The sequence below is a fragment of the Pongo pygmaeus genome, chromosome 17 (assembly GCF_028885625.2).
Source record: "Pongo pygmaeus isolate AG05252 chromosome 17, NHGRI_mPonPyg2-v2.0_pri, whole genome shotgun sequence".
NCBI classification, from domain to species: Eukaryota; Metazoa; Chordata; class Mammalia; order Primates; family Hominidae; genus Pongo; species Pongo pygmaeus.
The window spans coordinates 31,380,269-31,394,343 of NC_072390.2; the positions used below are offsets into that span (position 1 = coordinate 31,380,269).

General features: G+C 39.8%; 1 protein-coding gene across 6 annotated transcripts in view; it reads left to right on the forward strand.

Moving 5' to 3' along the window:
• DLGAP1 (DLG associated protein 1) overlaps positions 1-14,075 on the forward strand; it is a 977,987-nt gene that overhangs the window by 564,749 nt on the left and 399,163 nt on the right. The gene's annotated exons all lie outside the window — the stretch shown is intronic.

Here is a 14,075-nt window from a genome sequence, read left to right on the forward strand (position 1 = left end):
ATCAACAAATTAGTATCCAGTGTTCTTGGGTGTTAGTACTAGACAGTCGGTCCCTTCTGGAACACAGCTCAAGACTTACAAATTGCAGTTAATGGTTCACATTATGACCAGTGGCATTAATGTGATACAAAAGTGCAGGTTATCTTTATTGTCAAAGACTGAAACCTTAACTTTTATCTAATCACTTGGTTTTGGGGATCTTGAGTCTTTAATAAGGGAACTTAGGTGCTTAAAAACCTGTAGGCCATGACCCTAAGCAATCTTTCTTACCTGTGGTACAAAGTCTCACTTAGGAAAGATCTTCAGCAATTGGTTTCGGCTCTTTAGGACAGAAACTACTTTTACCACCCTTTGCCTCCTATCACTAAAGGCTGTCATGGCAATAAACACTCAGGTAATTTTTGGTATAAAATTATCACTGTTCCTTAGATTTTCCAGTATAGAGAAAAGTTCATTTCTAACTTGTGATTCTAAATATCACCACCATATTTTTATAGAGTATGCTTTGTTTCTACTGATTTCAGCAACCCAGGCTAGGATTTTCAAAACACAAACTATACCTTGTGACCAGAACGGTAGAGAAGAAGATGAATGAGGGGTCCTGTTACTGTGCTGTAAGCATTTTACAAGCTGAAATATGCAAGCCTTTGCCTCTTAACATTTATTAGTGTAGATTTTAGGAACATGTTACCCCTGGCATGATGCTTCAAACACATTTTTGTAGGTTTATTACTTTTCACATAGTTTACTAAAAATGTATTATAATCAGTGCAAAATTGGATGTTACATGCTTATCTTATCATGTTTAAGGATGTTTTCTTATGGAGAAAAAGTATATTTGTGAGTTAGCCTAAATGGTTTATTTCACTCTTCTTAAGGATGGCAGATAAACATATAAGCAAGCATAAATAGTGAATCTATTAAAAACACACATGGCCTCCTATGACAGTGGCCACCAACCTGAACTGCACATCAGAATCATCAAGAGAACATTCTGAAAATACAAATGACCAGGCCAAACCCCAGGCTTTTAGGAATGAGGGCCAGAAATCAGTAATTTTTCAAGAGTACTGATGAGGATCTTGAATCACAGCTGGCCAAATTTAAGAGCAAAATTCTATAGTTATGCACTATTTTTGAGATATTTAATCTATTAAACTATGAGTGCATAGTTTTAATCCTATATGACAACTACCTCTAAGTAAGACATCATGAGATTATTTATACCTCCTAAATATGCCACATTCATAATCATGCATATATCCCTCTCCCCCATTACACTGTCTCTTTGTATATTGTGTTCTTCTCATTTTGCCCATGAGCCAAGTGAACGGGGAATTCTGTCCTACTCTGTTCAGTACAATGCCTAGAACATTGGCACTGAATGACTGTTAAAAATAACAGCAGGAACTGCACATTGCTTTCATATGCCAAAAATTTTTTCAGTGCAGGTATAGCAGGTTGAAAATTTACAGTCACAAATTACATGTGCAGGGGCATAACTTTTTATTAGTTTCTACAACTAAATTAGACCTAGATCTTAAGGCTCCAATTACAGTCAACACATGGAACTCAGAATTCTGCTGCCTGTCTCTTTTAGATAAATATTTGATGAAACTGAATATTCTTCCATCCTGCTAGGAGGCTCACTGAGCATCCTGAATGGGTTATGTCCTCACAGCCTGGCCTCGCTGGCCTCTGACCTGTGGCTCATCCCTCCTGGTCTTTGGCATCTGCTGAGAGGTAGCCCGGCCTTCGAGTCTTCTATATGATCAACTGTTGATGATACCTGTGGTCTCTTCCACAGCCTTTGATCTTGAAGAGGGTGTATCTGTGTCCTCCATGCCCACCCACATGCCTCTTCCTGCATGTTTACAACTGCTGGAGAATCTTCACCTCTTCCTTCCTCCTCTAGCCAAGAAGTGAGGGGCTCTCTGAGGTCACTTATCCTCCACATCAGCTCCAGCCTGAATCAAGCCTACACTGGAGGTTTCTATTACAGGCTTGCTGTCTTCCCCAGCTTGGAATTTAGCCAAGAGATCTGGGATAGTTTCCTCACATATTTTATCTGAGTATTTCTATTGCCACACCAGGTATTGACCCTAGGAGTTGGTAGGATGAGATATAAACCTTCTGGTAGCACCGTCATTATTTATACGCTGTTTTATAAACTGAGGGTCAAGAAATAATTTAGTGTTCATGGCCAGCATTTTTAAGTGAAATGGAAGAGGATATAGGCTAGGAAAGATCAAATAGAGTAGAATATATTGCTGTAGTGCTTTGGTTTTCCTAATACTGTATCAGGAAGTAAACTACAGTCACCCGATTTGGGGGGTATTGGTTCCAGGACCCCCGCCCTGCCCCCACTGATGCTAACATCCATGGATGCTCATGTCCCCAATATAAAATCATATAGTATTATAATATTTACATATAATTGCATATGCATATCCTCCCATATACTTTAAATCATCTCTAGATTACTTTTAATACTTAATACAACATAAATTGTTGCTATACTGAATTGCATTTATTTGTATTACTATTACGGTATTGTTGTTTTTAAAATACAAACGTATATTCATTCGCTAATGTTTTCTTGAAGGAACAAGGTGGTTGTCGTTTTTAAAGGAATCTATTGATTGGAGTTCCAAGTTCTCTTTCTTGCGTAAACCACACTCATGGTGTGTTGTCTATAAATTCCAATGTCAGCTTATTTAAATGTAGACATGCAAAGTAATTTGAGTCCAGAATCTTTCTAAATTTTCACCATTTTTCCAATTATTTACATTGGTCTCACCCACAGCTACTTTGGCAGCAACCTTAACAGCTCATGTCTATCCAACCTTTACACAGCTTACCATTTTATTTTTAGAAAAATGACTCTTGTTTTCTGCACTCATACTTCGGCACTTTTTGTAACATTTAAATTACATAATTATAATTTCAAATTACACTAACATAAATAGATTTGAGGAAACGTCTAGAAAAGCTCTAGAATAGCTTATTGGTGTGAGAGTTCCTGTACTTCAGGCAGCCTGACTGTGTTTTCAGGGGGAATAAAGAGTGTCCCTTAAGCTGGTGAGTGGATTAGGTGGAATTTTGTTAAAGGACTTCAACTACACTGAGAGAAAAAAATAAAAGACTCAAGATAAGATAAAGCAAAATGCAAGCTATAATAATTTCTGAAAAGCATTCCCATAGCATGACAACAGCATTTTTTTGATGGGCAAAGGACTAAGCAGAAGTGAACACGTTCTGGTTTCTAGACCCTGGTTAATTAGTAACCTTGGATAAATCAGCTAAACTTCCCAGATGGAATTCAGTTCTTTTCTACTATAAAGATGGACTAAGTTTACATCAATTTCAAAAGCCTGTTATCCACACTTACCCAAGATTCTTGTGAGTAAACCATGGATTAGGTGAAAGGAGAGTGAATCACACTCCGTTTCCTCATCTATAAAAGGAGGGACTTGGGATGGATCGGTCAGCAATTCCTCAGGTATGTTTTGCAGAACAGTCATAGCAGTCATTTCAAGCAATGGCTAGAGGTACCCTTCAAAAGGGTTCAAGAACCAGACTGTTTTGCAAAATGCTGTGGTAAAACCATTCAAAAGCTTTCTTTGCAAAACTTCAAACCCTTTTGTAAAGTAAAGGGTGCTGTACCTCTAAGTGAGGATTATGATAACCAGCTTCCCCCAGACACATTGTGCCAAACCTCTTCTCACAGAATATTTCTCAGGACTAGAGATCCACATAACACACTTTGGGGATCTTCTGACATGGCTATTTTTATGGTCCTTTTCTAGTTCGAAATTCACTGCTTAGCTGGGGCCTATCGCATTGTCTCATTAAAACTTTTAACAAACAAGTGATTCAAAATTTCCAGAGGGGCAATGGGAATAATTTTTAAAAGGCAAAACCTTGAACTAAGTCAGGAAGAAAGAGGGAGAGTTACCATAGCCTTCTTTAGATGTTTCCTTGTTACCAAGTAATGAATACCCCTCAAGTTGGTAATTATAAACAAATTTTTGTACGGAAATGGTATTGATAAGGGTGACTTCCCAATTATCTTTGTACTTTTTTTGGTTCTTCCCTTTATTCAGGTACATTTTTTTTTTTTTTTTTGAGATGGAGTCTCGCTCTGTTGCCCAGGCTGGAGTGCAGTGGCATGATCTCGGTTCACTGCAAGCTCCAACTCCCGGGTTCACGCCATTCTCCTGCCTCAACCTCCCGAGTAGCTGGGACTACAGGCATCTGCCACCACGCCAAGCTAATTTTTTGTATTTTTAGTAGAGATGGGGTTTCACCGTGTTAGCCAGGATGGTCTCGATCTCCTGACCTAGTGATCCACCCGCCTCAGCCTCCCAAAGTGCTGGGATTACAGGCGTGAGCCACCACGCCCAGCCTATTCAGGTACATTTCAACTGTCCTGGTTTATTTTTCTAATGTCAGGGTAAGAACTAGATAGAGAAAATGGAACAGATATTAAAATAATAATAATAATGAATAATAGGGCCAAGGTTTCTATTAAAAACCCTACAAAGCCACGCATATTCAGTAGTCCAGAAAATTATCTACTATGCCAAATGAGTGGGGTACATGCTTTTATTACTTTTATATTTTATGTACAAGATGTAAGTGAGTAAGATCCAAAGTATGTCTTGAAAGACGGAGTGATCTTAAGGTTTCTTAAGGAGTGAAAAGCATTTTCAAGCATTATCAATTAATATTTGTATCAATTATATTCCTTTATAAAAATAAAATATTTAATCTTAACAGCCTTGCTTTAATTATGAGGGCTGTGTGTCCCTCAAACACTGATTCATTAAGTGGTTAAACTACAGGAAATCAGGAGCATTTTCTCCCGGTTTGAACAGATTCTTTAATCATCACTAAAAACCCACCGAATGGTAACTCCAAGAATGCCGATGATCAATGCTATTACAGTTCAACTCCATAGACTTAGGCTCTGAGGCAGGACTAGGTGAGACCCACAGGTTACATTTTGTCTTGACTTAACGCCAGGCTTAAGGACTCCCATAAGAATAAATACAATTTCTAAAATTCTATTTCCCTAAAGGGTTATGTCATTCTGAAGCCAAGCCAGCATTGCCATAGTGTTTGCAGACTTCCTTAGTGCCACCTACCACATCGCCACTATTGACCACAGAGCCGTCAAACCTCGTCTAGACCTAATCTTGCACTGCTTGGCCCTTGGTGGGCTGTGGAGCGGTGCTACATGTCCTATTTGGCCCTGTTCTGGGTAATCTCCTGAAAAAGGAGATCAGTCTAACATGCTATCATTCACAGCCATTGGTTACTTAGGGGATTTATCCCCACTTAATGTAAATGCTCCTGAGAGTGCATCTTCTCAATTCTGTTGATGGTGTAAAAGGAACAGAAGGAAATTCTCACTGGACTAGGGTCAGGAAGGAAAATTTTTCCTTAAGCCCAGAGTTTTAGGCTTGATTAATGATGTTTCCTTACGAAAGTGACCCATCTCTCTAGGAGATCATGCAAATGAGACTCACTCAGGCCAGTATTCAGCCCCAGGATAGTGTCTCTTTGTTTTGTTTTTTGCAGAATAGTTCTAGAAACACTAATGTTACTAACATTGCTGCCTTTGCCATTTCAATATTGCTATTTTTCCAATGAGGCATCTGGTATGAAACAAAACAACAAATTAAATGTTAGAGTCAGCTATTGTAGGAGGATCTTCTAAAATGTTTTTCATGGTACTATCACTTCCACCTGAAAGGAATGGTCAACCTAACAAACTCACAAACATCTTAGATTTCTCCATTCTTCCTATAAAACATCCAACAAATATTAGACCCAGTGGAGTGAAATACATGCTGTAAATATGGCTCTTATTGTTTGTGGTTGTGTCTAAGGTTAAGAGAATTTTATAGTGTGATTCATCTGAGGTTTAAAAGATCTGCTGCAAAAGAACCCTAGGACCATTTTCCCCATGCATATTTGCAGCATGAATACTGTGCTAGTCGTATGTAAATCCATGGGTGTCCATACATTATGCTTGTAATGTTATCTCAATTTTCCTGCTTCTAAAATAGAGGGATTTGGACTTAATTATAAATAATGTTTTTTGAAAAATATTTTTAAAAATACGATTGCATATCCTTTATGAAAAGGAGGTAGGTTCCCGTGATCTAATTGAGTCAATTACCACGTTCATGTTCCCAGTGAGCTTCACTTTCTACTGGGTTTGCTGTTCATTTCTTCAGCTCAGGTAGCATTTGTAAGCAGGTCATTGATTTTTCCATTTTTCCATATTTCCTTCCCTCAGTACATCCCCAAATATCTCCATTCATTTATTTAATTCAGTCAGTAACAAGATTAGAGTAGAGATAGAAAGATGTATGAGAACTGGTTCTTGCCTTCCAAGAGCGTGCAATTGAAAAGAGAGTACAGAGCACTAGAGGAATATCTTAAACACAGTGTACACATGGTGAATGTTTCCTCACAGGCAAAATGCTTCTGGGTCTCAGAAGAGAGGCAGATCACTCTCAGCTGGAATTAAGAGAGCTGATCACTCTCAGCGAAGGTTTCATGGAGGCAGGATTTGAATGAGTCTTAAAAGATCTGTAGGATTCTGAGGGCTTCCCACTGAGAGGAAGGCTCAAGTCCAGGAAGACTCTCCCTAGTGTCTAGTCTAGAAATCACAAATATACGCATAGTTTATGTAGGAGAACTTGGGCTCATACACGTGGAAAGATAGATTGGAGCCAGCTTCTGGAGGACTTTGAATGTCTGACATCAGTCTTTAAAGCTAAACTAAAAGAAACATGGCACGTTTATGAGTAGGTCATGCTAGTGCACGATGGGGGCTGAGCAGAAAGCAGATACAGTACTATAGCTCAGAATATGAGACAAGTACAGTAATACAAATTTGAGGCCAAGCCAGATCTATTGTGAAACTTCTAGAAATTGAAAGAAGAGAGAAGATGGAAGAGAGATTCATTTATCCATCAAATGAACATTTATTGAGCACCTACTGTATGCCAGTGTTTTCTAAACATCCATCCTTTATATAGCATCATCATGATTTTAGCCAGGTCCATTTCTACTGATGTTGTATTTTAACTTAATAGTTTTCCACAAATAGACTTAGTTTTATTTGAATACATTTGTTAAAAGCAACTCGATATTACTTCCATTTGCCTTGCCATTTGGGATAAAATTAACCTTAAAAAAAGAACAAGGAAAACAAAGCAAGTTACTCATTTCCAGGTAGATACTGTGCCCACTGAAGCCTGCTTAAAAGGGAGGAAAAACAAATGTTAAAGGTGTGTTCAAAATACACAATCAATTTTTTCTGCTCTGCCTGAACTAAAAGGATTAAAAGAGAATGGAAATGGAAATAACTTTCTCACTGTGAAATTCAATGCTGGTATTGAGGTTCTGTGCTCTGGGCAGCTACTGTGCTGGGAAGTGGGAAGGCAGACATGCACTTCACTTTATTCTCTGAGAGCTTGGTGGAGCGGAAAGACAAGCCCACAAATGAATGTTGCAAAGTGTGAGAAGAAAAATCTCAGAGTACCACGGACACCTTAGGGTTCTATTGGCCAACTGAGAGGTTGAGACATTCCTATTAGACTTCTCCTTCAGCTCATTATCACTTAAGAATTATATCCTAATTCTAGGGTTGAATTTAATAGCCACTCCATATGTATGGATTGCTTCCCTCTCATTGCTCAGAACTAATGTAATAACCCATTTGGTTTTCTGAAAAACACAATGAAGGAGGGGGAGATTTCATAGACTGAGCAGAAATGTTAAAGTAAAGTGAAAATACCCCATGTAGGTGGTAAAATATTGCCACCCATGAGGACGTAGGGGACTGTGGGTCAGGTGTCAGATCCTTCTCCCTCACCATATCTATGTGCCGACATAGGTGAGCAATCACATGTCTCGCAGCCAGCAGCATGGTGGCCAACATCCCTAGGGAACCAGCTCCAGGGTTCTTTCATGTGGTTCAGCTTTTATAGTTTTGGGAGATTATAAAGCTTGTTATTGACAAGCAGTGGACCGGGTGTAAAGCAGAAAGTGTATTGTCCTTATGTGTAACCGTGGTCACCCCACAGTGGGAGAAGAGAGGATGAGAAGGAAGGAAATGAGTGTAGGAGACAATTGCAGAGTCTTACTAGATTTGGACAGAGCTCAGTGTGAAAAGTGAACGAGAGATGGTGGGCAGAGGAGCAGTTAAATTTTGAAGGATGAGTAGGAGCTGTGTAGGTAGGGAAGGGCATTGCTTAAGTGGAGGACGTAAGCACCATCCTCAAAGTCGTAAAGAACAGAGAGCCAGGGTGGGTAAGGAAAACTGCAAGTTGTTTGGTGGTTGTAGCCCAGGTTTGAGGGAGCAGCAGAAGGGAGTAGGGATAAGGGTGGAGAGCGTTCACAGCAAGGCCACGAGGGGCTGTCAAGCTGCGCAAGGGTTCTAGTCATCATTTTGAAGGGAATAGAGACCGTTTTGTGCAGGGAAGGGACATGATCAGATTTGGAAGTTAGAAAGATCATCCTGGAGGAAGGAAAATAACGAGGTCGAGGGGGAGATGGGAGAGGCGAGGTGGCTTGGACAGAATATCTTTTAAACCATTTCTAAATATCTTTCTCCTTGTCATTTTTGTTATCAGTACCCGAAACCAAATAAGGAATATCCAAAGGCGGGATTCTGTTACATCAGACTCCCACATTGAAGAAAATAGCTTTCTGAGGCCAAATTCTTTTTTTCTTCTAACCAACCCAATCTAATCTAACACAATCATGTGTGATTCCTCCTGCATCCCAAGGGCATAATGTTCCTCTTTTACAAGTCTTGGAGTATCCATTTATTTATGAGACACAAAAGTGAGCCCACAAGCTGATAGGCTTTCTTCCCCTCCTTTTGTTTTATTCATTCAGGGTTTACTGAGCGCTCACTCTGTGCCTGGCATTGGGGTAGTTGCTGAGCAAACAAGTCTGACTGTTAAAGAATTCTCGTTAGGAAGGAAGACAGAATAATGTGCAAATAACTACTCAGTAGTGAAGCAAATGTTTAAAAGGTGCTAAAGTGTTATTTCCAAAGGGCCTGGTGCCCAGAAATACAGACATCTGTGCTGGAAAGTGGAGAGATAGTCGGGGGTCCTAAGGGGGGAGCTGATGAGAAACGACAATGTCGGCATCAGGGCAGACAGAATTGTCATCAGTTACCTCAAACTTCCAGCAACTCACAGGAGAGACATGCTGTGTTGCCAATATCAGATTCCCTTTCCACATCCCCTGTTCAATTATTTTATAAGCTTTGGGGTACAAAGTACATTTCTTCGGTACAGTCCCGCATTACTTATGGGTCCAGTCTTACAGCTTATCTACTTGCCACTGGATTCCAATCCTTTTTGCAGAGTTCATATTTGTACTTACAAACATTTGTCTCCACAATTTATTTCTCAGGATTTTTTGTTTGTTTGTTTTTGTTTTTGTTTTTTGTTTTTTGTTTTTGCATATATGCCATGGTGCAGAGCAATTCCCAGGGTCTAAACAAAAATCAACCTTGATAAAAAGGTTAAGTTACCTAATTCTAACAGGAAACAGGATGTTGATCATGTTTTTGAAAAGGTGAAGTAGCAGCCAGCTATATGCCAAGGATCTTAGCAGGAAAACTTGCAATTTATAGAGCTGATTTTTCCTAACAAGCTTCCCCAGAAGAGAAAAACAGAGGGAGAGGGAGAAAAAGAACAATACATTTCTAAGCTCACACTGGCAGAAAGTGGGATAGTAAGAGAAGATGGCTTCCTTCTGGTTAAAGATGCTATGGTAGAAGGAAACTAGACAGAAATTCAAAGCAATGGGAAGGACATTTTCTGAAATTGGACCAAACCTGGATACAGAGTGTAAGGAGAATAAGAAAGCAATAGCAGCCCGAATTTTGAATCTCATTCCCTAAGTAAACATCCAAAAGGTTTCCTCAAATATGAAATTAATGATTTTCCTTCAAGCAACATCCTTTTAACATTCTTGCTGTTGCCCAAAGCCACTTCTCTGACTTACACAGGTACCACTCATTCTGGCCACAGGCACTCTTGCCAGTGCCAGTTGCTCATACTCAGATCTGGTCTGCTGGAATATAGGCTGCTTGTTTATTTGTCTGGGAGATGAAACTTATAACCATACTTCAGTGGAGTTTTTTCCTGAGACAGATTTGGGTAAAGGATGCAAACCCCTTCAGCAGTCAGAGGAAAAGCTGCCATGGGCAGAGGTTGCTAGACAAACACCCGTCAGTGCAGACTGCCCATAGGATGCCACCCAGTGAAGTGTTCATTGTGGGCTCATTTCACCCTCCTTATTTGTTTCACTTGGCTTGCAGGTCTTTGCTCATAAGTGTAGTGTAGGACACCTCCCTGAATGAAGTGAATTGCCTCCCACCCTGTGCCAACATAAGCAGATGGTGAGAAGTGGCCATACGGAAATTGGAAGCTCCAGGTTAAGCTGAGAGGTGTGAGCATTTTGTATGGAGAAGTTCATCATTTCCTCCAAATTGCTAGCATCCTTTACTTTATTTTAAATGGCCTATCTAAAGTGTAGATGATGTATATAGTCAGCCTATGTACATGTCTCTGGAATATATATGGCTTCCATGGTTTCAATTATTGTCTTATTGGAGAATAATAATAATAATAGATGAATAATTTTATTTCTAGTTCATGTTGGAAAGCGTGATTTTTCTCCAGTGTCTTCTTATTATGGTTATGTTAAGGTATATTCAAGTTAAAGGACATTGCCTAACTGCACATCAGTGATAGCAAAGCAACAGATTTGCTGCACCACACAAGGTCAGCTTGCCACCCCCATCCCCAGCTGTGCAGTATGTAATTTATGCAGCCATATGCTGCAACCTTGGTAACATCCCATCACTGTGTTGAGTGACAAAGGCAACATTTGTCATTGATAGTGTAGTGGTGCCTAAACTGTGAGCTCTGGAGTCTGACTTCCTGTATTAACTACAAGTAAATTATTTAACTTTCCCATACCTCATTTTCCTTCTCTGGGAAATGAAGATAATAAGAGTACCTGCTTCATAGGGCTGCTGTGATAATTAAGTGGGATAATACATATAAGATGCCTAGGACACGGTTTACCACAGAGACATATCCATTTTTCTAATATTTTCTGGAACATATTGCTGGTCAAGCATCTCAAATACAAAAATCCAAAATCAAAAATGCTGTAGAATCCAAAGCTTTTTGGGCACCGACATGAAACTCAAAGGAAATTCTCATTGGAGCATTTTGGATTTTGGAGTTTCAGATTTGGGATGCTCAACCAGTAAATAAAGTAAATTGCAAATGTTCCAAAACGTGAAAAAAATCAGAAATTCAAAACACTTCTGGGTCCCAGGCATTTTGGATAAGGACTACTCAACCTGTAATGAGTGCAAATTTTACTATACTTCCTCTTTAATAAATAAGCCAATATTTTTGTAAAACTTTCAATGCCTCCAAGTCAGCAAAGAGTTTATAAAAGATTGCTTACACAAGGCAGTTAATATGTCATCACCTAAGACATGCTACCATCATCAACATTTTATACACAATATGTTTGTTTATTGTCTGTCTCCCAACACAAGAATATAACTGTCATGAAGCCATGGACTTTTGGAATTGTGTTCATTACTGGACCCCTGTTCCTAGAACTGTACCTGTCATTTAGTAGATGTTGAATAAATATTTGTTGGGGAAAAAAAATACATGAATGTTAGCCCTTTTACTAGCTTTTGTGGATAACTGAGAAGTTATTTTCTGCATTGGCTCCCTTCTATATCAGGGTTAAAATTATTCACATTGTATCTACAGGTCTTGGTAGTGGAGAGAAAAGGTTGTGAGTAGCTATGGCCTTGAGCTTAGCAGCATTCCTCGGCCAACATTTTTGGCTTTGTAGGGGCAGAAATGTGTGATATCTTTCCTCACCTATCATAATGGTCACTCCTATAACAAAAGACAGGTTAACAAGAGAAAAGCATAATGAAGGTAATCAAAGTTTTATTTTAACATGGGACTCCTCAGAAATGAAGATCCAAAGACCCAGGGAAAACTTTTTTTATTCTTCGGTTTGACGAAGAATGGACAGCGGTGTAGAAATGTGATGGACTAAAGGGTGTGATCTAATGCTGATAGACTGAGCAGCGAACCCAGCAAGGCCTGAATGTTCAAATTCTTCTTAACCTCTTTGTGTAACCCTCCTGAATATGGGGCAGGGCCCCTCTGGAACGAGGGTCTTCAAGGGAGAAGGGGGAAGGCAGACAGTGACCTTTCTAGGTTTCACGGCTTCCCTTGGAGGAGAGGGGTTCTAGTTTCTGTGACACACCTTGGGAAAGAGGAATGATGGTTGCCATGACTCACTTCATGGGAGAAAGACAGGTAGGAGACAGGAGGTTGGGAGAAGGTCGAAGAGACATTGCTTCTGAGACCTTTCCGATGTCCTTCAGTCCACAGTACTCAGCACACCAAGGTGCCATACTTTGGGGTATCATGTTCTGAGTCTTGACAGCTTACAAAGCTGCTGAGTTATGAACATGATCTCAGGGCCACTGATCCATACCTGATGGTATGCATTCCCAGAGAGCAGCTTGCTGGTTAGCTTCTTAAACATCAGATGTTTAAGCCGGATGAGTCTTCTTGTATTAAAACGAGCCAATATGATGAAATATGGTAGTATTATCCTTTTCGTATATTCATCTTTTAGCAGCTAAATCTTTCTTCAAAAGAAAGTCTAAAAGACGGTGGAGATGCATTGATTGACAGTGGTCTCTGCTGTGATGTTCCTGGCAGCCTAGAGTCTCTTGGTGCTTAGCAGGAAAGCTATTGAGGAGCAGGAAAAGCATGTGCTTTAAGTCTTACAGACCTCGGTTGAAGTCCTAGCTTAGCTGCCTACTAGTTATGCCCTGTGGGCAAGTTATTTAGCTTCCATGAACCTCAGCTTCTTCATCTGTGAAAAGGGAGGAAACCATGTCACACTTGCAAGCATGAGAAGGAGCATATATCGTTTTCAGCACATACATGTAATAAGCCCATTAATAAAGCAAAGCTTGTATTTTTCTAGATTCAAAAATGCTAGTTAGATAATTCTGTAGCTTACCAAGTGGCCTTGTTGCTCACTACAGAAAGAGAAAAAAATCTTCCCTCCTGACAAGAGTGGATTAGCAGCCAGGTTCTATCCAAAATGTCCTTGTCTTCGGTGACATACTGAGAATTTGGCGTGGACTCTTCAACAACAGTTTCTTCAATCGTTGCCATTGTAGTTCAGGAGCCTCTAACTGTGGAGGAGGTGGAAGAAAGACAAATGAGCCCCAGGACAGATGCGGCCTGTGTGCTGTGGATGAAACAGCAAAGCAGGCTTTAGCAGTCTTCATTAGCCGCTGCTCCAATACTTCCCGATCAGCACAGTGGCTCCGCTGTGTACAGTGCTGGCACTAACAATGCGTTATTCCCAGTACAAAAATAGTCATTTTACTTATAAATTGTAACACTTTTCCCATGAAAATATCTTGTTTCCCGAGCAGGAAAATTCCCATTCATGTATTTATTTGGCTAACATTTATCGAATGCATCTATGCGTTGGGACATCCAGCTGATTCTGATGCACACTCGAGTTTGAGAACCATTGTTACAGTCAATGGATGATATCAAGTGAGGGAAAAAGCATATTGACATATTTTACGTAGCACAGAGGTATCTGGATATAGATTTGCTACCTCTACTACAATTTGTTTCCACAAGGGATTAAAGTGGTTTATGAGATGATGTGTGTGTGTGTGTGTGTAATAAATATCCAAGGGGAATACAATGATAGTAGAATAAAAATGGAAAAGTACTAAAACCATCATGATTTTGCCATAGCTTTTCCTGATAACCTTCCTGGTATTCAAGCTGGTGGAGCACGCACTACTCGAAGTGGAAACATACTCATCTTACAAGAGTAATAGCACCTGCACAATTAAAGGCAGTTGTTAAGCACACAGTTTTGTTAATACTGACACCTGAGAGGAATTTAACACATGGCACTGCACTCTTTGCTGA